The following is a 24,207-nucleotide window of genomic DNA, read 5'->3' as shown; positions in this document are numbered from 1 at the left end:
TCATTAATGGATATACATAAAGTGGCAAAAAATTTGAGCCACCCAATGCACACATTCTCAGCTGAGGTGGAACAAGGCAAGACTCTGCCTTCTTGGTCCAACTCTCATACTGTATGCAAGTGTCCTTTTCATGGTCATGTATGTTTTTTTGCATTTTTTTGTGTTTTTTGTTGGTGATTTTGCTGTTTGAAATGGCTTCCAAGTGTAGTGCTAAAGTGCTATCTAGTGTTTCCAAGGGCAAGAAGGCTGTGATGTGCCTTATGAAAAAAATGGGTGTGTTAGATAAGCTTCATTCAGGCATGAGTTACAGTGTGGTTGGCCATATTCAACATTAATGAGGCAACTATATAATGAATAAGATGTCTCAAACAGAAACACACATAAAACCAAGGCATGTATTGATTGGTTGATGAAAATGTTGTGACCAGAGGCTTGAAGGAACCTAGCTCTGTATTTCCTACAGAGCTAGGAAGGGGTTCAGGATTTGCTAATTCACAGTGCCTTTATAGAATATTACTGTGAATAATGAGAATTGAGTGTATAGCAAGAAACTACTATTCTTTACTGATACATAAATTTCTTTTGGGGGCAGCATGACTTGTTACTACAGAAAAGAAATTTCCACTCATCTTTCTAAAGAAGACAAACTTTCATAATTTCTGTAATGATAAATAGATAAGTGATGAAATATAGGTACTTACAAGCATGAAAAAATTCTAAGTGTTGGATTGTGTATTATGAAGATATGAGTACATATCATCAGTGGAAATTTAGATGTTTTTGCTTCCTCTGAGAGCTATCTGGCATTAGAGCTAACCTGTTCTGCAGAGTCTGCCTAGGGTGGGGGTGGAGAGTACCCTAAATAATAATGTCCCACCCCATTTCATAGTCATCTGTTATAATTTTGGCCAGGTGTTTTAAACTGTGGGTTCTAATCTTCATTACTCCTGCAAGGCTGGCCTGGTCTGTGTCCCCTACAGCCTGCTGTAGCATCTCTAAGTAGGCTGGAGGATCCACAGGGAGTATTCCCAGAATGAACATTGAAGAGGTGGGCTTCTGGCTTCTATCAAGGTGATGAACTAAAAACATCCTACTGGCTCCATTTCTTGCACTGAAATCTAGAAATTCCAATAAAGACATGGGTAGACAGAATGAATCCAGAGGCAGACTTTGACAGCTGTATCAAAACTCTGAGAAAATCTTTAGAAAATGATGGGCTAGAGCAGAAGATTGCTGAGGGATGGGATGAAGGGAGAAGAGAGAAGGCAGGGTTGAGGTCTCTACGTGGAGACTTGGGCCAACCCAGGGTGAGAGCTGTAATCTCAGTGGGCAAGGCTTGGATAGGAGCTGAAAAAGGCTTATCTATTGCGTTTTCAAACTTGGATTATATGCTCCAAGTTGGATTTTTCTGCATTGATTTTGACTGCTGTTTTCAGCCCTGGACAGAAAATGAGACACCCAGGGCTTTACACAATAGAAATTTTGATGCCAGCAACCTACCTCCCTGCAGCTCTGACCTCAGCATTGAGATCTATAATGCCAGTACAGATAGCCAGGAGGACCCTGAGTTGTCTTCCCCAACTCCAATTAGGGAAAGCAATCTCGGATATAGAGGAACTAGGCAGTATATCTTGAGGAGAAAGAAATGCCGGGGAAAATAAGTGCAGTTAAGCCCAGAGAAGTGCAGTAGAGGCACTCAACTCATATCTCCTATGCATACACTGAAGACACCAGGTAAGCCTCCTTTTTCAGTGGACCACTTATGTAGTCATCAAAAGCAGAGGCACACATGAAAAAAAAAAAAAAAAAAAAGCAGAGGCAACTGATCGTCTTACTAATAATACAGATGAATTCCAGGTCTTAACAAAATATCATGACACATGTAAAGAACAAAAGCATCATGAAGAATGAAAAGATATAGGCAACTTATACCAGATGAAGTAGACCTGATGGAACAAATGTAACAGGAATTTAAAACCAATGGAACCGAAATTTAAAGCTTTATTACTTAGAGAAATAAAGACAGTTACAAAATAAGGCAAAATAATAAAAATCAGGTTGACATTAACTTCCCAACAGCAACACTGGATGCAAGAGCATAATATTAAAATATTGAAGGAAAAGAATTTTGAACCCAGAATTATTTAAATGTGAGAGTCAAATAAAGATATCTTCAGGCATATGAGGACTGGTTTCAGACTTACTATCCTGCCACAAATAGCTACAGGACTGAGCAAAACATATTAGGCAACTGTTGTCAAGGGTTGGATAGCAACCAGTGTGGTTCTGTGCTCCTGAAGATGAGATGTGAGCATCACTTAAGCACTGAAGTCACTTTTCCTGGCTGCAGCGCAGTGGGGTGAGCCCATGAGTAGAGCAGTGTTATTGTTGAGCTGGGAGGCGGGAATAGGAATTTAGAGTTTCTGATGTAACTGGAATTTGTAGGATACAGGATTGGACAGAAGGAAGTTGTGTTTGGAGATAGGAACAGTAGTCTGCATGGGATTTCCCTCAGGTTCTTAGTCAAGGGCTGGGCTCTGCATGCACTATCAAAATAGTACATACTCCTGCTTTTAAAAAATCAAATAGAACTGTCTATAGTGTATTCTAAAATTTCACAATGGTACTCCCTCCTGCATGGTAGTATTGTGTAGTGGACTTTAGGGCTCCATTACCTGCTTTCAAATCCTGGCCCTGCCACTTACTAGCTGTGTGAACTTGGGCTAATTGCCTAACCATTTTATACCTCATTTTTCTTCATCTGTAAAATGGGGATGATAATTATAAAGCTAGGATTGTTGTGACAATTAAGCAAGTTAATACATGTAAAACAGTTAAAATAGTAATATGTGCATACATGGTAAATGCTATGTAGATCAGCTGGGCTAGACACTTGGCAAACCCTTTTCATCTAGAAACACATATCTATCAGTTCAGGAAAATATTCTTTTTTTTTTTTTTGCGGTACACGGGCCTCTCACTGTTGTGGCCTCTCCTGTTGCAGAGCACAGGCTCCGGACGTGCAGGCTCAGCGGCCATGGCTCACGGGCCTAGCCGCTCCGCGGCACGTGGGATCTTCCCGGACCGGAGCACGAACCCGTGTCCCCTGCATTGGCAGGCGGACTCAACCACTGCGCCACCAGGGAAGCCCTCAGGAAAATATTCTTGATTTATTTCATTGATGATTTATACCCTCCATTTTCTCTGTTGTCACTTTTTGGAAATCCTTTATGTGGATGTTGGTTTGCCTGGCCTGGTTCTCTAATTTTCTCATCTTCTCTCTATTTTATATTTATCTTTATTGTCTACTTTACTCTCTGTGTCTTCAACCCTACTATTGAGTTCTCTTTTTGTTTTCTGAATCCTTCTGTTTTTATAGAATCCTTTTTTGTTGTTTGTTTCATGACTGAACTATCTTATCTGTGTGGGGATGTTAATAGTTTGTTTTCCTTAATTTTTTTCTTCATGCATCGTATCTATTTCCTCCAAGATACTTTTTATTAGTTTGCCTTTTATTTGTTTGCTTGGTCTCTACCTTCCATACTAGAAGCTTTCCTCAGATGTTTGGTAATTAATTCTTGGTTCTCTGTGCATGATTAAGAGATGAGGGTCAGAACCTGTGTGTGAAGCTTGTTGATTTGGAGCTTCACTGGAGGAATCTAGGTGGGCCATTTTTTTTTGTAGAAGCCCTGGTATCAGTATTTTTAGTCTTTCCTCACGGACTAGTCACATTCCCCAGAGGAAGTTCCCCAGATTGCCCATCTGAATGGCGAAGGGCTGGTGCCTGTGTTCTTGAAGTGAGTAGGGCAATTGGCTAGGACATCAATAGTAATCCTTCGTCGTGTATGGTCACCGAACTGTGTTGTTGGTCAAGAACTTTCTCTTTTACCCTTCCTAGTGAATAAATTTCTAGTTTCCTGGTGGAGTAGGGGAGGGGCCATTATCCAGCAGTAGGGTGTGGAGGAGGAGCCCGGAGCTCATATGCTTCTCAAACAGCTCTCCCCCAATCCTCCTTTGCTAATTTAGGATTTATTCAGCTTTCTGCTAAGTCAGAGACCACTCGTCCATCTCTTGAGGTTCCAAAATTTATTTCTCTTGTCCCTTTTCTGTTCTCCTTGTTCTTGTGGGTTTATTTTTACTTTTTTGAGTAACTTTGATTTTAGTGGAGCTTTTTGAGGAAGCAAGATTTGATGTGTACATTCAATCTTAACCCTGAAGTCGTTCAGTCTCATCTGAAATGTCACCTCCTCCAGAGGATGTTCTCCTTGTTCTTGTGGGTTTATTTTTATTTTTTTGAGTATCTTTGATTTTAGTGGAGCTTTTTGAGAAAGCAAGAATCGATGTGTACATTCAATCTTAACCCTGAAGTCATTCAGTCTCATCTGAAATGTCACCTCCTCCAGAGGACCTTCCCTTCCTACTGCCAGCCTATCTGGTAGGTCCTTTGTGGGTGTTCATAGCACCATGTACTTCTTTTATCCTTACACTATTCATTTAGGTTGCTGTTACTTATATTCTTATTTGTCTTTCTTTCTGAATTCAGTGCTCTGAAGCGCAAGGCTGTCGCAACTCTCCCCCAGTCTTAACAGAGAGCCTGACCTGCAGCAGATATAATTAATTTCTTGAATTAACCAGTTAGTTATTTCTGATGTTGAACAGCAAATTATAATGGAAAAGGGGTATGACTAATTCCTATTTTACTTGATTTAGGACTTTAAGGCCTGAAGAGCCAAAGTTGTTCTCAATTCTATTCTGGTAAATACATTAAATGACATGGTCTTTTAGAAAATCAGCCCTTATTAGTTTGAAATGCTAGAATTACTTGTTTGTTTTACTTGATTCACAAGTATTGGCAAGGAAAAAAATGCATGAGCACCATCAACCATCCTCCACTAATTCCATATGTAATTCTTTCTTTCAGTTAATGTACACTGATTATAGGATGTTCCATACCATAGAATGCTGTGGTGTTTTAGTTCTTATTTATTTCTATTTTTAAAAAAATAAATTTATTTTATTTATTTTTGGCTGCGTTGGGTCTTCATTGCTGCACGCGGGCTTTCTCTAGTTGCAGTGAGCGGGGGCTACTCTTCATTGCGGTGTGCAGGTTTCTCATTGTGGTGGCTTCTCTCTGTTGCAGAGCACGGGCTCTAGGCGCACGGGCTCAGTATTTGTGGTGCATGGGCTTAGTTGCTCTGTGGCATATGGGATTTTCCAGGACCAGGGCTCGAACCCGTGTCCCCTGCATTGGCAGGTGGATTCTTAACCACTGCGCCACTAGGGAAGCCCAATGTGGTGTTTTAGAATCTGCTGTCTTGAATATTAAATATTCTTTTGCTTCTTGCCAACTGTACAGCTGTAGGAGTTAAATGTCAACTTTAAAAGGCAATGAATAAAAATGAGTTTGCTCAATGGACCAAAATAATGTGCTTCAACTTATAAAAGAAAAGCTGTAATCATAATGTAAATTTAAACTTCAGGGTACCTCAGTGGAAAAAATCAGAATATAGGTATAGCTTTGTTATTAAGGAGACATTAATCAGATGCATTTATCTTAATTTTAGATAACATCCATTATGTAGTGATGGCATTTGACAGTCTGTTTCTTTTCTCACAACTCAAGCAATAGCCCACCTACTTTATTTTGAACCAATGTGATGGAGACGCAACACTGTTCTTCCTTAAATTGGCAGCAAACATCTCAGTGGAACATACTGAAAATCAGAACAACTAGAATGTTTGACACCACTGGACTTTTCACTCCTCACCTAAACTAGAGAAAAGGGCTTGGTGGATAATTCCTTCCACATATGTCACAGATGGAGATAAATTTTAAACAAATCCAATATATGGAACAGTCAGGTTGAGACCAAAAGTGATATTGATGACTTACACTTTAAAAATGAGATCAGTATGCTTTGAGGCTAGATTGAGCTCATCCAGAACTAGAGTTGTTGCTTCTCTTGACAGTCGATCGCATCAGTGAGTTACCAAGAAATTGGCGTTGGCCAGTGATGGAAGGGGTGAAATCAAGGAGGCTCAAAGACCTCTTAGACATTAACAGTGCTCTTATGGTCTCAAATGGATACAGCTGCATGTTTAGGGGTCTCTAACACACATTACTTTTACTACATGGATAGAGACTTTAAAGTTGTAGAAAAGTAGTGAGGCACATTGCCTTTAAGGCACATAGGAAAAGTGGATGGGAACACGAAGATGTAAGTTAATTTAAGAGTCTTTCTTTGCCCTCCTACCTTGTTCTCAAGAATCCTCAAGGAACGTTCACTTAATTTGGAAGTACTCTTTATGAGGCATGGAAAACTCACTCACTAATTATCAGGAGGCTCCTCGATGTCTGATTATCTAATACAAAATCACATGATTCGTCTGTAGAACCAGACAGTTGTAGCTGATTTATTCTAAGAAGTAAGGTTTTCCACATATAATATCTCAACTGTGTCTGTGACCATTTAACAAACAAAAAACCAGAAAGCAAAATGATAAAACAACAGAACAAAAACTATATAAAGCAAATCCAATTTTGAAAGAGATATAGTATAAATATAATTTTAAGATCATATTTCTCAGAAACCCTTATTTAAATATACATATATAACTGTATGTGGTCCTGGGATAATGGTTCACAGGAGAAGTTATTTTTTTTTGCCAGAAAAAGCCAAAAATTGCCAGAAAAAGCCAAAAATTTGCCAGAAAAAGCCAAAAATTGCCAGAAAAAGCCAATTCTGGCATAGAATATTTGCTGGGTGAAAAGCAGGTCCATGGGCTCCTGGGTCAGTTTGAGGTCAGCCCAGAAGTACTGACCACCTACTAGAGGATAGAGAAGAAGCAAGGTAGATCTCTCATAAGGTCAGCTCTAACTAATGTGTCCTGTCATTTTTGCTAAATTTCATTGCCTTCTGGTGGTAGTGATTAGTGTTTATTGTTGAAAGTTTATGATAAATGTGTCTAGTTTCCAGAATCATCCAAACATTTATGTGATCCACATGACGGGAGAAGAAAGAAATTAGTAGTGTTTTAGATCACTGGGTAGCTTTTTGGACATAATGTGGTTTTTAAGAAAGGGTGTAGGAAAATAGGAGACCTGGATTCTACTTTGGGACCTATACTAAACCTGCTATGTGACTTTGTGCTGGCTAATAACCCTCTCTGGGCTCCAGTTGTTTCCATCTGGAAAATGAGAGGATTGAACCAATTAATCTGTAAAGTCCTTTCCTGCTCTAAAATTTTATGGTTCTAAAGGAGAAAGGCATCTGTAGTCACATAAATGGACAAGTTAAATGCGGCCAAAAAGTAGGTGAGGGGCTTCCCTGGTGATGCAGTGGTTGAGAGTCCGTCTGCGAATGCAGGGGACGCGGGTTCGTGCCCTGGTCCGGGAAGATCCCACATGCCGCGGAGCGGCTGGGCCCGTAAGCCATGGCCACTGAGCCTGCGCATCCGGAGGCTGTGCTCCGCAACAGGAGAGGCCACAACAGTAAGAGGCCCACGTACCGCAAAAAAAAAAAAAAAAAAAGTAGTTCAGACGGTTAAGTTTTCATTGTTGGCAGAGAGCACTTATCCATATGTGTGTAGAGTGATTGCCTCACAGCAGCAGTAGCAAGCTTAGGCCACAGTTTAAACTCTCAATTTACTCCTCTCACTGGAGCATTTAACATTTGCAAAACCTTTAGCCCTCTTCAGAGGAAAGGGACTGAATATGAATAGCAGGAGGTTTTTTTTTTGTTTTTTCTCAAAGTGCAAGGCATTTACTTTCTTTTCTACTCAGGCGCTTGTGTTGTGGCTTGTCTCTTGGTAAAATACCACCCAGTTGTTGGACATTTGTCCATAAGAAAAAGAGTTTAGAAATTGCCCTATGGTGATGGTGATGAGGATAACAACAAAGAAAATGTGGACAGGAGAATGGTGTGGTGAAAAGACTATGGAATGAGAATGAGACAGACCTGAATTCAATTCTATTTTTTTTAAATTTATTTATTTTTGGCTGTGTTGGGTCTTCGTTGCTGTGTGCGGGCTTCCTCTAGTTGTGGCGAGTGGGGGCTACTCTTCGCCATGGTGCGGGGGCTTCTCATTGCGGTGGCTTTCCTTGTTGTGGAGCACGGGCTCTAGGTGCGTGGGCTCAGTAGTTGTGGTGTGTGAGCGCTGGAGTGCAGGCTCAGTAGTTGTGGCACACGGGCTTAGTTGCTCCGTGGCATGTGGGATCTTCCTGGACCAGGGATCGAACCCGTGTCCCCTGCATTGGCAGGGGGATTCTTAACCACTGCGCCACCAGGGAAGTCCTTTGAATTCAATTCTTGATACCCTTTCTTTTTTTAAAAAAATTATTTTATTGAAGTATAGTTGATTTACAATGTTGTGTTAATTTCTGTTGTACAGCAAAGTGATTCAGATATATATATATCATACACATATATGGGTATATATATATACACATATGTATATTCTTTTGCATATTCTTTTCCATTATGGTTTATCACAGAATATTGAATATAGTTCCCTGTGCTATACAGTAGGACCTTGTTTTTTAATCCATTCTATATATAATAGTTTGCATCTGCTAAACCCAAACTCCCAATCCATCCCTCCTCCTTGGCAAACCACAAATCTGTTCTCTATGTCTGTGAGTCTGTTTCTGTTTTATAGATAAGTTCATTTGTGTCATATTTTAGATTCCGCATATAAGTGATATCATATAGTATTTGTCTTTCTCTTTCTGATTTACTTCACTTAGTATGATAATCTCTGTGTCCATCCATGTTGCTGCAAAGGGTGTTATTTCATTCATTTTTATGGCTAATATTCCATTGTATATAGATACCACATCTTTTTTATCCATTCATCTGTCGATGGATATTTAGGTTGTCTCCATGTCTTGGCTATTATGAATAGTGCTGCTATGAACATATGGGTGCATGTATCTTTTTGTTGATTCCCCTTCTTATTTGTTGTAGGACCTTTTATTTCTGTGTGTCCAGCTTTCTTCTTTTGGATAACATTCTCTCTCCCATTCAGTGCAGTCCAGTTAGTCTGTATGACAAATGGGCTGATTCTGTTCTCCACTCCCACCTCCCCACAAACCCAAGTGTTGGGCATATGACCCAGGCCAGGCCAATCAGAAAGCACTCTAGGGTAGTAATCAGAGTTTTGAGCAAGGTGCCCTCTAGTGCTCCAGGTGACAAGTTACAGAGGGCGTCTTGCTGCTAGTGGAGCATCTATCTGTAAATGAAGCTAAGCAGAGGTGTGGAAAAAGAGTTCCAATTATATTCTTTTTATGTGAGCTGGTATTTCCCCTTTTTTTTCTCGTCATCAAGCTTGAATAACTTGTAACTTGAGTAATACTAATAATAGCAAATACTTATATGGTGTTTATTATGTGCCAGGCACCATTATAAGAGTTTTACATGTGCTGACTTATTTACTCCCTATAAAAACTCTGTGAGTTGGTTCCATCATCATCTACATTCTATGGAGGGGGGAAAAAAGGTACAGAGAAGTCAAGTAACATGTTCAAACTCTCACAGCTGGTAAGTAATAATGAGCCAGGATTTTAACTGAGACAGTCATACCTCAAAGTTCATGGCCTTAGCTACTCTACTAAGCTGCTTCTCTGAATGATAGATCAACTAAGACTCTGAATATCACTTTCCTTTGTAAACCCAGAGCTGATAATTGCTACATTTAGCCTTGAGCACCAAACTCTTGAAGGAAGTACTGGTGAAAGTGTGGTCACTTGTCTCCCAAGGTGGCTGCCAACAGTTCCTTCCCTCTCTGTACATGCATGCTACAGCTCCGTTGAAGAGGCAGAGGTTATTCTGAGCTGGCCTTATGACTGGCTTTGATCAATAGAAGGTAGCAAAACTGACGTCCTCAGACTTCTGAGTGCAGACCTTAAAGAGACTGGTAGTTGTTGCTTACTGATTCTTGGACTCTAGCTAACATGCTATAAGTAGCCCAAGCCACATGGTGGAGAACTAAGACACTGTATTTGACAGCTCCAACTGAGCTCCCAGACAACAGACAAAACCAGCTGCCAGCCATGTGAGTGAACTATCTTGGATATTACAGTCTAGTCAAATACCTGGATGACTCTAACTGACATCACATGGAGCAGAAAAACCACCCAGCTGAGCCCATCATCTTACATAATAATCAGAGATAATAACATGGTTGTTATTTTAAGTCAGGAACATTTAAGCCACAGCAATAGGTAATTAAAACAAACTTCATGTCTCTAACTACCATGATTACATGGCTACTTCTACCGTTATTTGGCCTATTGGTATAGTTTTGTCATTGCTAATCCATCAGGCATGCAAGCAGTTCAAACTTTTGAAACTGATGAGCTAATAAAACAAATGAGTAGTAAAGGTTTTCAAAATGTCAATGTCGTGTAATTTATATTTAATCCCATTTCCTTTTATCCCATGGCCATTAATGATGAGCCTCTATTACTAGTATTACTCTTTATAATATTGGAAGTTTATGTGATTGTCATAAATTTATCATTATTTACAATTACTTAAAATAAGTCTTCAGTGGGTCCCAGTGGATAGTACTATGTTATGCATCTTTGAGCCACAGAGGTGGTTTCACAGGAATAAGAACTTTCCAGAATTACAGAAATCTTTGCTGCTATCCATATTTAATTTGGTCCCATATTTGCTACTTACATAGTTAAATTATTACCCTAACATGTAAGAACGATATATTGTTTTCAAATGGCTTCCAAAAGTTATTAGGCCTGAAGAAATTATATTTGTGCCACATATCTGAGTTTATTCTTTCAACATAAACATTTAATGAGTGCCTATTATGTATTAGGAGTATAGAGACAAAAGACACCCCCATTCCTGAAGTAGCTCATTATCTCATATATGAAACAGAAAATTAACCAGTCAATACTCATGTATTAGTAAGGAATATACTTGACTGAAAGTAACAGAAAACCTAACTAGTAGCAACTTGAATAATTAAGGAATTTGGTCATCTAGCATGAAATATAAGGGAGTTCAAGACTGATGTGGCACCTAAACAATGTCATCAAGGATACAAGGTCTTTTTGTCTTTCTTCTCTACCAGCTTTGCTAGGTAGCTTTCATCCCCATACTCTCAAGATGGTTACTATGTCTCCCAACAGCAATCTGTTCTAGAAAGGAAGACGTGGGAAAACAAAGAGATAAAGGAAACCCTCTTCAGGATCTTCATTTTACATCTATTGGATAGATTGTGAGATGGCCACCCTTGGCTGGCCACCCTTGGCTACAAGAGTCTTCTAATTAGAGAAAGACAAGGGAGAAGGGAGGTTGGAATAGGGGTCGAATAAGCCAACTTATACCCTACAACATGCTAGGGTAAACATAGTGATACCTGAGTTGAATCATGAAATAGGAGTTGGAGTTAGCCAGACCAACAGGAGAGAAGGACACCCCGGGCAGAGGATATAGGCCATACAAAGGCAGGGAGGAGTGGGACCTATGATGGGCATACCTGGTTCACAGAGTACATGTTTGCACTGATGACAGCTAAAGTTGGAGTGGGATGCTGGGGACAAAGCAAGCAGGGCCTGAAAGCTATGTTAAGGAATTTGGACTTTATCTTGCAGGCAGGAGTGAAAGGTTTTCAAGTGTGGTGTAGGAATGATCAGATTTGTGTTCATAAAGCAGACAACAGATTGGTAGGCACCTGAGACTACAGTCAGAAGACTGTTGAACTAATCAAGGCAAGACATAATAAGGGCCTGAGCTTTAGTGATGGTGGTGTGGAGGGAAAAAAGGGTTCAGATTTTAGATGTATTAAAAGAGAGGAATAGACATTTACTAGATGATTGGTTAGTTATGAGGGTAAAGAAGACTCGAGGTAGAATACCAGGCTTCTGGCTTAGGCAACTGGGGGTTAATGGGGCCATTCATTGAGGCAGTGAAGATGGGAGGAAGAGCAAATGTCAGATAGCAAGTGGATATTTGAGACTGGAGCATAAGAGAGGTCACTGACCCAGACCCAGCTGCTAATATAAATATCTTAACTAGTTCCTCTGCCTCCAGTCTTGTCCGTTTCAAACTGTTCTCCATCCAGCAGCTTGAATAATCCAATTAAAATGCAAAGTAAGTCATTCTTCTACTGTTTACTTAATATCATTGCAGTATTGTTTTTTTCTTCTAGTGTTAATGAGCACATACTATGTGTCTGGCACTGAGCTAAGGGCTTTCGTACCTTATTTCATTTAATTCTCATTCTTTGAGATGGAGGCTGCACCTATCTCCATTACAAAGAGGTTCAGAGAGGTAAAGTAACTTTCCAAAAGTTCCTTACCTAGTAAGCACCAGAGCTGGGCTTTAAATTCATGTCTGGTCTGTTTGACTGCAGAGGCTGTGTTGGTCTTAACCACTATAGTACGCTGTCTTTCATGCTTAAGCGGACAGAGTGCTCCGTATCCTTCAAAGTACTTTCACATGCATTGTCCACTATCCCTTTCCTCCTAACATTCATTACAAGGTCATTTGGGTAAGTATTTTATTAATTGTATAGATGAGTAAATCAAAGCACAGAGGCAATAAAGGACTCCAACTCCTCATTAATTAATCCATCCCTTCTATAAATATATATAGATTGGATACTAATAGGGGAAATTAAGATTCACAGGATTTAAATTACTTGCTCAAGGCCCCATGACCACTTGGTTGTAAAGCAGAGACTAGAATCTCTGGGTTCAGAGCTCTGTGTTCTTGATGGGAGGGGAATACTGCTTCTAAACTGCTAGGAAACTAAGTCAGGGCTTGGCTTGGATCAGGAGTAAAAGCAGATTCAAATTATCCTCCACTTCATCTTTCCTCCCCACCTCTTTCCCACTGGCTTCTTCAAGGTTGTTTTCTGAAAAATAGTCCTGGCATTCAGCAGCTGTGGAAGAACTGTCGGATTTGGTCTTCATGGCTTCCTTAGTAAATAGAAGGAGGAAATGACAGGGATATCCATTTTAGCTCAATATGAGATTTTTTTTTTTTTAATGATGGTTGCTTGTCGAGAATGAGACAGAATTTCCCAGAGTGGCTGTAAGATCCCCCTTCCCTAGTACCACACAGAGTCAAGTAGAATTCGTGGCCCTCTGTGGCTGTACTCATTCTAAATAATGGATGCTGCTTCTACTGCTGCCAGTAATCAGATTAATTCCAAATTAATTCTCTGCTTCTTTGAGTTACTAACTTAGATGCAGATTTTTAGGTGGGACCATCTGATTTGTTGAATAGATGTCACATGCCATTATTCTGGCTGCTGGGAAGGTGGGTAAGAAAATATCTGCCCCTTCTCTTGACAAAACAGAAAAGAATCAGTTGACCTTTAAAGTTCTTCCAGATTTAAGAAACCGTGATTCCAGGGTACATCATCTTGTCCTAGATTTTGGTACATCATCTTGTCACAGAATCACACGTTACCACTGGTGTTATTGCAGCTCTAGGTATTTTAAATAATACCATGGCTTTAATGATAACTTCAATATCAGACTCCTTTTCCTTTCTCATCTTACAAAACACCTTTAGTTGTTCTCTACCTTACAACTGTTAAAGGTTGAAGAGGGCATATGTGGCAAACTGTGGGTGGTGCTGGGTGAAAGCCAGCTGGCGAACTTCCAAGCGTCCTTTCATGGTGGCATTATCTTGGTGAATTTACCAGCATCTGGTCTTTAGTTTTACATTTCCAGAAAGACAATTTTATCTGTGCTTCAGAATTTATCTGACTCATGGAAACTGACTTGTGCTCATTAAACTCACAAGAAAAGCCAGAATTCTAATTTGTTAATTTATAATGAGAAATAAAATCTTCAAGCACACTAGTCATGTCAGGCTAATAAAAGCATTCTCTCTCAGTAAAAAAAAAAACTGTACAGAAAGCCAAACTGTAATCAAATGGTTGCCAGTTTGCTTGGAATCAGAGTGAAGGGAGTTAGTTATATGATTACAATGATCAATGGCCTCAGACTTTGACTGCCTGATTGTAATAAGACTCTTTTGGTAGTAAGTGAGAGAAGGCACAATTAAAATTATCTTGGACCTAAAAGGGAGTTAATTAAAAACAGTATTGGAATACCTCATGGAACTCTGGGAAGGTCCATTGAAGAGCTAGGCTTCAGAGACTGCTGGAATCAGGACTAGAAAACGTCCAGGATTCTCTTCCTGTTGGCTTCATTTGCTCCCTCTGAGTGTAGGGACATTACATCCCATGGTTCTCATCACAGGAGAGTGACTGACCCTTTCCCATTGGTGTCTATTAAGAAATCCCATGGGAGATCTCTGACTGACATGGGCTGGAGGCTGACATTTGGACCTATCAGCTATGGATAGTGATGGAGTGGTAGAGGAGGACCACATGACATAGGCTTGCTCCTGTGGCTCCAGACGTGAATTAAACTCATTGTTGGCTGCCATAAGTTGGATTGGAGCCCTGACATTGATATACTCCAGCTCTCTTCCTATAACCAGAGAGGTCTATTTATGAGCCAGAGCACCTCTTCCCCAGGATATGCCTAGAACCAATGCCTTTCTTATCTTTCTCCCCTTTTGCTCTCCTGATTTTCTCTGAAGGCCATTTCTCTTCTAATGGACTTGATCTTTCCTTCCTTATATTATTTATTTGGCTACAACTTTAAGCTGATATCTAAGAGGAAGATCCATGTTGGTTTTTCATATTTTTATTCTCAAAAGACAAATTTGATTAAATATATCACTTAAAGATTGTTACCCCCTTCTTCAAATTTATAAAAAAAGGAAGGGGGAATCACAAAGAGTTTATAAGTAACTGTAACTGACTGAAATTCATCATTCAGTGCTGTAAAAGTTTCCATTTGGTCAAGCTACATTGCCTTTTCAAAAAGATAATTGAATAATCTTCTGCCTCTATTTACTTTGAATTCTCATTGTGGTAAATCGATATCTCTTTATATTTTAATTTTATTTTTATTGCTTTATTCATTTAGTAAATATTTTTCAGTGCTACCTTGTATCAGACTCTGTGCTGGGAGGTGAAAATAAAGAGAGGGAGAAGAGCCTGAACATGGGGAATGGGTTTCTGCCTGTGAGAAACGCCTGATGAGTGAGTTGAGAGATGCCGGATGCTGGCTTGCAAGGTCAGCCTGCCTAAAGCAAACTCTGATATTTGCCTGATAATTATATCATTTGAGTCATAACTTTAGATGAGAATAAAGCAGGGAAACAAGTTCTTTGTCATCTATTCACACTTAAACATTTTAAGATGGAATATTTCCATATAAAATACTTTCAAACACCCATCTACTCATTATCCAGTTATAATGTAACTTAATATTTTTACCATATTTGCTTCATAATTTTTTTGAGAAATGATTTATCTAGCCATCCATATATCCACCCTATTGATGAACATTAATTTCCAAAATTTCACTATTACAAATAAGGCTTCATTGAGTGTCTGTATACTTGTCTCCTTGAGTATATATGCGAGGGTTTCTTTATACTCAGAAATAGAATTGCTGGGTATTACGATATGTGCACCTTCAATTTTGAAAAATATTGCCACCAGTAGTGTATGAATATGTTTATTGTTTCATATCCTTATCAACATTGTAGAAAATTTTTCCTTTTTAACAGTCTAATGGATATAAAATGGTACATCATTGTTGTTTTACTTTGCATTTCACTAATTACTGAATTTAAGACTGAAATTTAAGCCTGAATTTATTTTCAAATAATAATTAGCCGTTCTAATTTCTTCTACTGTGAATTGGCTAGTTATTTAAAAAATCCATTTTTATGGGATTTTGTCTTTTATTGATTTATAATAATTTTTTATTCTCGGTACTAATCTTATTTTGGTTAATTTTGTAATACCTTCTTCTAGCCTATACCTTCTCTTGTAACTCTGTTTATACTGTCTTTTTAGCAATAGGACTTTTAAATTATAATTTAATCAAGACCTATATATAAAATGTCAGACAGTAAACCTTTTAGAAATTATATATGTATATATATATACATACACATATGTAACATACATTGAGTCATCCATCATAAATAAAGGAGTTATTTTATGTCCTTTAAAAATTTTAATAAATTTTCTCCATAAATGTCAATCTTACATTAGTTGTATTCCTATTGGAAGCTTAGAGATTTTATTGCAATTATAAGTGGGATTTTACCACTTTACTTACACTTTCTAATTTCTTGTTGCTGGTGTATTGCTATGATATTTTTGTATATTGATCTTGTATCCAACAACCTTCCTGGAACTTTCCTCCTTTTATGATTTGTAGATTCTCATGGGTATTCTAACATACAACCTTATCATCTGTTGGAAAATGAAAATATTGTTCTTCCATTGCAGTTTTCTTCTTTTTCTTATATTACGGTATTTGCTAGAATCTCTAGTACATCATTGAATAGAAATGCTGATGGACTTCTGTGACTATTTGGGAAAATGTTTCTGGGGAGGATTTTCATCAGCTTCGTTTTGATTTTCATTTACTGTTTTCTTCTCATAGTAATGTTGCCCTTTGCTGTTTAAGTATGTTGAATTTTCTTGGACTAGTAGCAATCAGGTAATTGTACAGAGGGGGAATGAGAAGGTTGGACAGTTTCCTCAATATCTTGGTTCAAGAGTGCCCTCTTCTGTAGAATCAGTGAAGTGAACTTTATTTCATTAATGGCATCTTTTTTGGAAGAGTGGTGGTTCTAGGACCCTTAATTTCTGGGCTTGATTTCTTATTTTTCTTTACCTTGTTAGTCGCCAGAGCAGTGCCTTCCCAAGACTGCTGTTATAGTCTTGCATACTCTCCAAGTCTTTTTCTTGGAAAGTCAATGTTCAAATCCTCTAGTCTTAGACTTGTTCTCAGTATTTTCCCATTAGGGAAGGATGCCGTCTTTTTTTCTTTTTTCCCCATGTTATTTTATTGATTGATTGATTGATTAACATCTTTATTGGAGTATAATTACTTTACAATGGTGTGTTAGTTTCTGCTTTACAACAAAGTGAATCAGCTATACGTATACATATATCCCCATATCTTCTCCCTCTTGTGTCTCCCACCCACTCTACCTATCCCACCCCTCTAGGTGGTCACAAAGCACCGAGCTAATCTCCCTATGCTATTCGACTGCTTCCCACTAGCTACCTATTTTATGTTTGGTAGTATATATAAGTCCATGCCACTCTCTTACTTTCTCCCAGCTTACTCTTCCCCTTCCCTATGTCCTCAAGTCCATTCTCAACATCTGCATCTTTATTCCTGTCCTGCCCCTAGGTTCTTCAGAACTATGTGTTTTTTGTTTTTTGGGTTTTTTTAGATTACATATATATATGTTAGCATACAGTATTTGTTTTTCTCTTTCTGACTTAGTTCAGTCTGTATGACAGACTCTAGGTCCATCAACCTCACTACAAATAACTCAATTTTGTTTCTTTTTATGGCTGAGTAATATTCCATTGTATATATGTGCCACATCTTCTTTATCCATTCATCTGTCGATGGACACTTAGGTTGCTTCCATGTCCTGGCTGTTGTAAATAGAGCTGCAATGAACATTGTGGTACATGACTCTTTTTGAATTATGGTTTTCTCAGGGTATATGCCCAGTAGTGGGATTGCTGTGTCGTATGGTAGTTCCATTTTTAGTTTTTAAGGAACCTCCATACTGTTCTCCATAGTGGCTGTATCAATTTACATCCCCACCAACAGTGCACGAGCATTCCCTTTTCTCCACACCCTCTCCAGCATTTATTGTTTGTAGATTTTTTGATGATGGCCATTCTGACTGGTGTGAGGTGATACCTCATTGTGGTTTTGATTTGCAGTTCTATAATAATTAGTGATGTTGAGCATCTTTTCATGTGCCTCATGGCCATCTGTATGCCTTCCTTAGAGAAATGTCTATTTAGGTCGTCCACCCATTTTTGGATTGGGTTGTTTGTTTTTTTGATATTGAGATGCATGAGCTGCTTGTAAATTTTGGAGATTAATCCTTTGGCAGTTGCTTTGTTTGCAAATATTTTCTCCCATTCTGAGGGTTGTCTTTTCACCTTGTTTATGGTTTCCTTTGCTGTGCAAAAGCTTTTAAGTTTCACTAGGTCCCATTTGTTTATTTTTGTTTTTATTTCCATTTCTCTAGGAGGTGGGTCAATAGGATCTTGCTGTGATTTATGTCATAGAGTGTTCTGTCTATGTTTTCCTCTAAGAGTTTTGTAGTGTCTGGACTTACATTTAGGTCTTGAATCCATTTTGAGTTTATTTTTGTGTATGGTGTTAGGGAGTGTTCTAATTTCATTCTTTTACATGTACCTGTCCAGTTTTCACAGCACCACTTATTGAAGAGGCTGTCTTTTCTCCACTGTATATTCTTGCCTCCTTTATCAAAGATAAGGTGACCATATGTGCATGGGTTTATCTCTGGGATTTCTATTCTGTTCCATTGATGTATATTTCTGTTTTTGTGCCAGTACCATACTGTCTTGATTACTGTAGCTTTGTAGTATAGTCAGAAGTCCAGGAGACTGATTCCTCCAGCTCCGTTTTTCTTTCTCAAGATTGCTTTGGTGGGCTTCCCTGGTGGTGCAGTGGTTGAGAGTCTGCCTGCCAATGCAGGGGACACGGGTTCGTGCCCCAGTCCAGGAAGATCCCACATGCTGCGGAGTGGCTGGGCCCGTGAGTCATGGCCGCTGAGCCTGCGCGTCCGGAGCCTGTGCTCCGTGACAGGAGAGGCCACAACAGTGAGAGGCCCGCATACTGAAAAAAAAAAAAAGATTGCTTTGGCTATTTAGGATCTTTTGTGTTTCCATACAAATTGTGAAATATTTTGTTCTAGTTCTGTGAAAAATGCCATTGGTAGTTTGATAGGGATTGCATTGAGCCTGTAGATTGCTTTGGGTAGTAGAATCATTTTCACAATGTTGATTCTTCCAATCCAAGAACATGGTATATCTCTCCATTTGTTTGTATTATCTTTAATTTCTTTCATCAGTGTCTTACAGTTTTCTGCATTACAGGTCTTTTATCTCCTTAGGTAGTTTTATTCCTAGGTATTTTATTCTTTTTGTTGCAGTGGTAAATGGGAGTGTTTCCTTAATTTCTCTTTCAGATTTTTCATCATTAGTGTATAGGAATGCAAGAGATTTCTGTGCATTAATTTTGTATCCTGCTACTTTACCAAATTCACTGAATAGCTCTAGTAGTTTTCTGGTAGCATCGTTAGGATTCTCTATGTATAGTATCATGTCATCTGCAAACAGTGACAGTTTTACTTCTTCTGTTCCAATTTGGATTCCTTTTTCTTTTCTGATTGCTGTGGCTAAAACTTGCAAAACTATGTTGAAGAATAGTGGTGAGAGTGGGCAACTTTGTCTCGTTCCTGATCTTAGTGGAAATGGTTTCAGTTTTTCACCATTGAGAACGATGTTGGCTGTCGGTTTGTCATATAGGGCCTCTTTTACATTGAGGTAAGTTCCCTCTATGCCTGCTTTCTGGAGAGTTTTTAACATAAATGGATGTTGAATTTTGTCAAAAGCTTTTTCTGCATCTATTGAGATGATCATATGGTCTTTCTCCTTCAGTTTGTTAATATGGTATATCACATTGATTGATTTGCGTATATTGAAGAATCTTTGCATTCCTGGGATAAACGCCACTTGATCATGATGTATGATCCTTTTAATGTGCTGTTGGGTTCTGTTTGCTAGTATTTTGTTGTGGATTTTTGCATCTGTGTTCATCAGTGATAATGATCTGTAGTTTTCTTTTTTTGTGATATCTTTGTCTGGTTTTGGTATCAGGGAAATGGTGGCCTTGTAGAATGAGTTTGGGAGTGTTCCTCCCTCTGCTATATTTTGGAAGAGTTTGAGAAGGATAGGTGTTAGTTCTTCTCTAAATGTTTGATAGAATTCACCAGTGAATCCATCTGGTCCTGGGCTTTTGTTTTCAATGACAGTTTCAATTTCAGTGCTTGTGATTGGTCTGTTCATATTTTCTATTTCTTCCTGGTTCAGTCTCTGGAGGTTGTGCTTTTCTAAGAATTTGTCCATTTCTTCCAGGTTGTCCATTTTATTGGCATAGAGTTGCTTTTAGTAATCTCTCATGATCCTTTGTATTTCTGCAGTGTCAGTTGTTACTTCTCCTATTTCATTTCTAATTCTATTGATTTGAGTGTTCTCCCATTTTTTCTTGATGAGTCTGGCTAGTGGTTTATCAATTTTGTTTATCTTCTCAAAGAACTAGCTTTTAGTGTTATTGATCTTTGCTATTGTTTCCTTCATTTCTTTTTCATTTATTTCTGATCGGATCTTTATGATTTCTTTCCTTCTGCCAACTTTGGGGTTTTTTTGTTCTTCTTTCTCTACTTGCTTTAGGTGTAAGGTTAGGTTGTTTATTTGAGATGTTTCTTGTTTCTTGAGGTAGGATTGTATTGCTATAAACTTCCCTCTTAGAACTGCTTTTGCTGCACCCCATAGGTTTTGGGCTGTTGTGTTTTCACTGTCATTTGTTTCTAGGTATTTTTTGATTTCCTCTTTGCTTTCTTCAGTGATCTCTTGGTTATTTATTAGCGTATTGTTTAGCGTCCATGTGTTTGTATTTTTTACAGTATTTTTTTCTTGTAATTTATATCTAGTCTCATAGCGTTATGGTTGGAAAAGACACTTGATACGATTTCAATTTTCTTAAATTTACCAAGGCTTGATTTGTGACACAAGATATGATCTATCCTGGAGAATGTTCCATGAGCACTTGAGAAGAAAGTTTATTCTGTTGTTTTTGGATGGAATGTCCTGTAAATATCAATTAAGTCCATCTTGCTTAATGTATCATTTAAAGCTTGTGTTTCCTTATTTATTTTCATTTTGGATGATCTGTCCATGGGTGAAAGTGGGGTGTTAAATCCCCTACTATGATTGTGTTACTGTCGATTTCCCCTTTTATGGCTGTTAGCATTTGCCTTAAGTATTGAGGTGCTCCTATGTTGGGTGCATAAGTATTTACAATTGTTATATCTTCTTCTTGGATTGATCCCTTGATCATTATGTAGTGTCCTTCTTTGTCTCTTGTAATAGTCTTTATTTTAAAGTGTATTTTGTCTCGTATGAGAACTGCTACTCCAACTTTCTTTTGATTTCCATTTGCATGGAATATCTTTTTCCATCCCCTCACTTTCAGTCTGTGTCCCTAGGTCTGAAGTGGGTCTCTTGTAGACAGCATATATACGGGTCTTGTTTTTGTATCCATTCTGCCAGTCTATGTCTTTTGGTTGGAGCATTTAATCTATTTACATTTAAAATATTTATCAATATGTATGTTCCTATTACCACTTTTTAAATTATTTTGGGTTTGTTATTTTAGGTCTTTTCCTTCTCTTGTGTTTCCTGCCTAGAGAAGTTCCTTTAGCATTTGTTGTAAAGCTGGTATGGTGGTGCTGCAGTCTCTCAGCTTTTGCTTGTCTGTAAAGGTTTTAATTTCTCCGTCGAATCTGAATGAGATCTTTGCTGAATAGAGTGATCTTGGTTGTAGGTTTTCTCTTTCATCACTTTAAATATGTCCTGCCACTCCCTTCTGGCTTGCAGAGTTTCTGCTGAATGATCAGCTCTTAACCTTATGGGGATTCCTTTGTATGTTATTTGTTGCTTTTCCCTTGGTGCTTTTAATATTTTTTGTTAGTATTTAATTTTTGATAGTTTGATTAATATGTGTCTTGGCATGTTTCTCCTTGGATTTATCCTGTATGGGACTCTCTGTGCTTCCCAGACTTGATTGACTATTTCCTGTCCCATATTAGGGACGTTTTCAACTATAATCTCTTCAGATATTTTCTCAGTCCCTTTCTTTTTCTCCTCTTCTTCTGGGACCCCTATAATTCGAATGTTGGTGCGTTTAATGTTGTCCCAGAGGTCTGTGAGACTGTCCTCAATTCTTTTCATTCTTTTTTCTTTATTCTGCTCTGCAGTAGTTATTTCTGCTATTTTGTCTTCCAGGTCACTTACCCGTTCTTCTGCCTCAGTTATTCTGGTATTGATTCCTTCCAGAGAATTTTAAATTTCATTTATTGTGTTGTTCATCATTGTTTGTTTCCTCTTTAGTTCTTCTAGGTCCTTGTTAAACGTTTCTTTTATTTTCTCCATTCTATTTCCAAGATTTGGGATCATCTTTACTATCATTACTCTGAATTCTTTTTCAGGTTGACTGCCTATTTCCTCTTCATTTGTTTGGTCTGGTGGGTTTTTACCTTGGTCCTTCACCTGCTGTGTATTTCTCTGTCTTCTCATTTTGTTTAACTTACTGTGTTTGGGGTCTCCTTTCTGCAGGCTGTAGGTTCATAGTTCCCATTGTTTTTGATGTCTGCCCCCAGTGGGTAAGGTTGCTTCAGTGGGTTTTGTAGGCCTCCTGGTGGAGGGGACTAGTGCCTGTGTTCTGGTGGTTGAGGTTGAATCTTGTCTTTCTGGTGGGCAGGACCACATCTGGTGTTGTGTTTTGGGGTATCTGTGAACCTACGATTTTAGGCAGCCTCTCTGCTAATGGGTGGTGTTGTGTTCCTGTCTTGCTAGTTGTTTGTCATAGGGTGTCCAGCCCTGTAGCTTACTGGTCATTGAATGGAGCTGGGTCTTAGTGTTGCTGAGAGAGCTTTTGCTGTTTGATATTATGCGGGGCCGGGAGGTCTCTGGTGGACCTGTGTCCTGAACTCGGCTCTCACACCTCAGAGGCTCAGGCCTGACACTCGGCTGGAGCACCAAGACCCCATCAGCCACATGGCTCAGAAGAAAAGGGAGGGAAAAAAAAGAAAGAAAAAAATAAAGTTAGTAAATTAAAAAATAAAAGAAATTATTAAAACTTAAAAAAATTAAAAAGTAATAAAGAAAAAGAAAGAAAGAGAGAGCAACCAAACCAAAAAACAAATCCACCAATAATAGCAAGCGTTAAAAACTATACTAAAAAAAAAAAAAAAAACCCTGGACAGACAGAACTCTAGGACAAATAGTAAAAGCAAAGCTATACAGACAAAATCACACAAAGAAGCATACACATACACACTCACAAAAGGAGAAAAAGGAAAAAAATATATATGTATATAAAAAAAAGGAAGAAAGCAACAGAATCAATAAACAAATCTACGAATGATAGGAAGTTCTAAATACTAAACTAAGATAAACATAAAACCAGAAACAACTTAGATGCAGAAAGCAAACCCCAAGTCTACAGTTGCTCCCAAAGTCCACCGCCTCAATTTTGGGATGATTTGTTGTCTATTCAGCTATTCCAGAGGTGCAGGGTACATCAATCTGATTGTGGAGATTTAATCCGCTGTTCCTGAGGCTGCTGGGAGAAATTTCCCTTTCTCTTCTTTTTTCGCATAGCCCCCGGGGTTCAGCTTTGGATTTGGCCTTGCCTCTGCGTGTAGGTCACCTGAGGGCGTCTGTTCTTCGCTCAGACAGGATGGGGTTAAAGAAGCAGCTGATTCAGGGGCTCTGGCTCAGTCAGGCCAGGGGGAGGGAGGGGTACGGAACGTGGGGCGAGCCTGCGATAGCAGAGGCCAGCGCGACGTTGCACCAGCCTGAGGTTCACCGTGTGTTCTCCCGGGGAAGTTGTCCCTGGATCCCGGGACCCTGGCAGTGGCGGGCTGCACAGGCTTCCGGGAGGGGAGGTGTGGATTGTGACCTGTGCTCGCACACAGGCTTCTTAGTGGCAACAGCAGCCTTAGCGTCTCATGCCCGTCTCTGGGGTCCGCGCTGATAGCCGCGACTCGCGCTTGTCTCTGGAGCTCGTTTAGGCGGTGCTCTGAATCCCCTCTCCTCACACACTCCGAAACAATGGTCTCTTGCCTCTTAGGCAGTTCCAGGGTTTCTCCCGGACTCCCTCCCGGCTAGCTGTGACGCACTAACCCCCTTCAGGCTGTGTTCACGCCGACAACCCCAGTCCTGTCCCTGGGGTCTGACCTCCGAGGACCGAGCCTCAGCTCCCAGCCCCCGCCTGCCCCAGCGGGTGAGCAGACAATCCTCTCGGGCTGGTGAGTGCTGGTCGGCACCGATCCTCTGTGCGGGAGTCTCTCCGCTTTGCCCTCTGCATCCCTATTGCTGCGCTCTCCTCCATGGCTCTGAAGCTTCCCTCCCACCACCCTCGTCTCTGCCAGTGAAGGGGCTTCCTTGTGTGTTGAAGCTTTTCCTCCTTCACAGCTCCCTCTCAGAGGTGTAGGTCCCGTC

General features: G+C 39.4%; 1 protein-coding gene across 5 annotated transcripts in view; it reads left to right on the top strand.

Annotated features, from left to right (window-relative positions):
- CFAP95 (cilia and flagella associated protein 95) overlaps positions 1–24,207 on the top strand; it is a gene marked incomplete at its 5' end in the record, with an annotated part of 123,632 nt that overhangs the window by 78,621 nt on the left and 20,804 nt on the right. The gene's annotated exons all lie outside the window — the stretch shown is intronic.

The sequence above is a fragment of the Leucopleurus acutus genome (assembly GCF_964270905.1).
Source record: "Leucopleurus acutus genome assembly, chromosome: 7".
NCBI lineage: Eukaryota > Metazoa > Chordata > Mammalia > Artiodactyla > Delphinidae > Leucopleurus > Leucopleurus acutus.
This window is presented reverse-complemented; position numbering and strand designations above follow the sequence as displayed.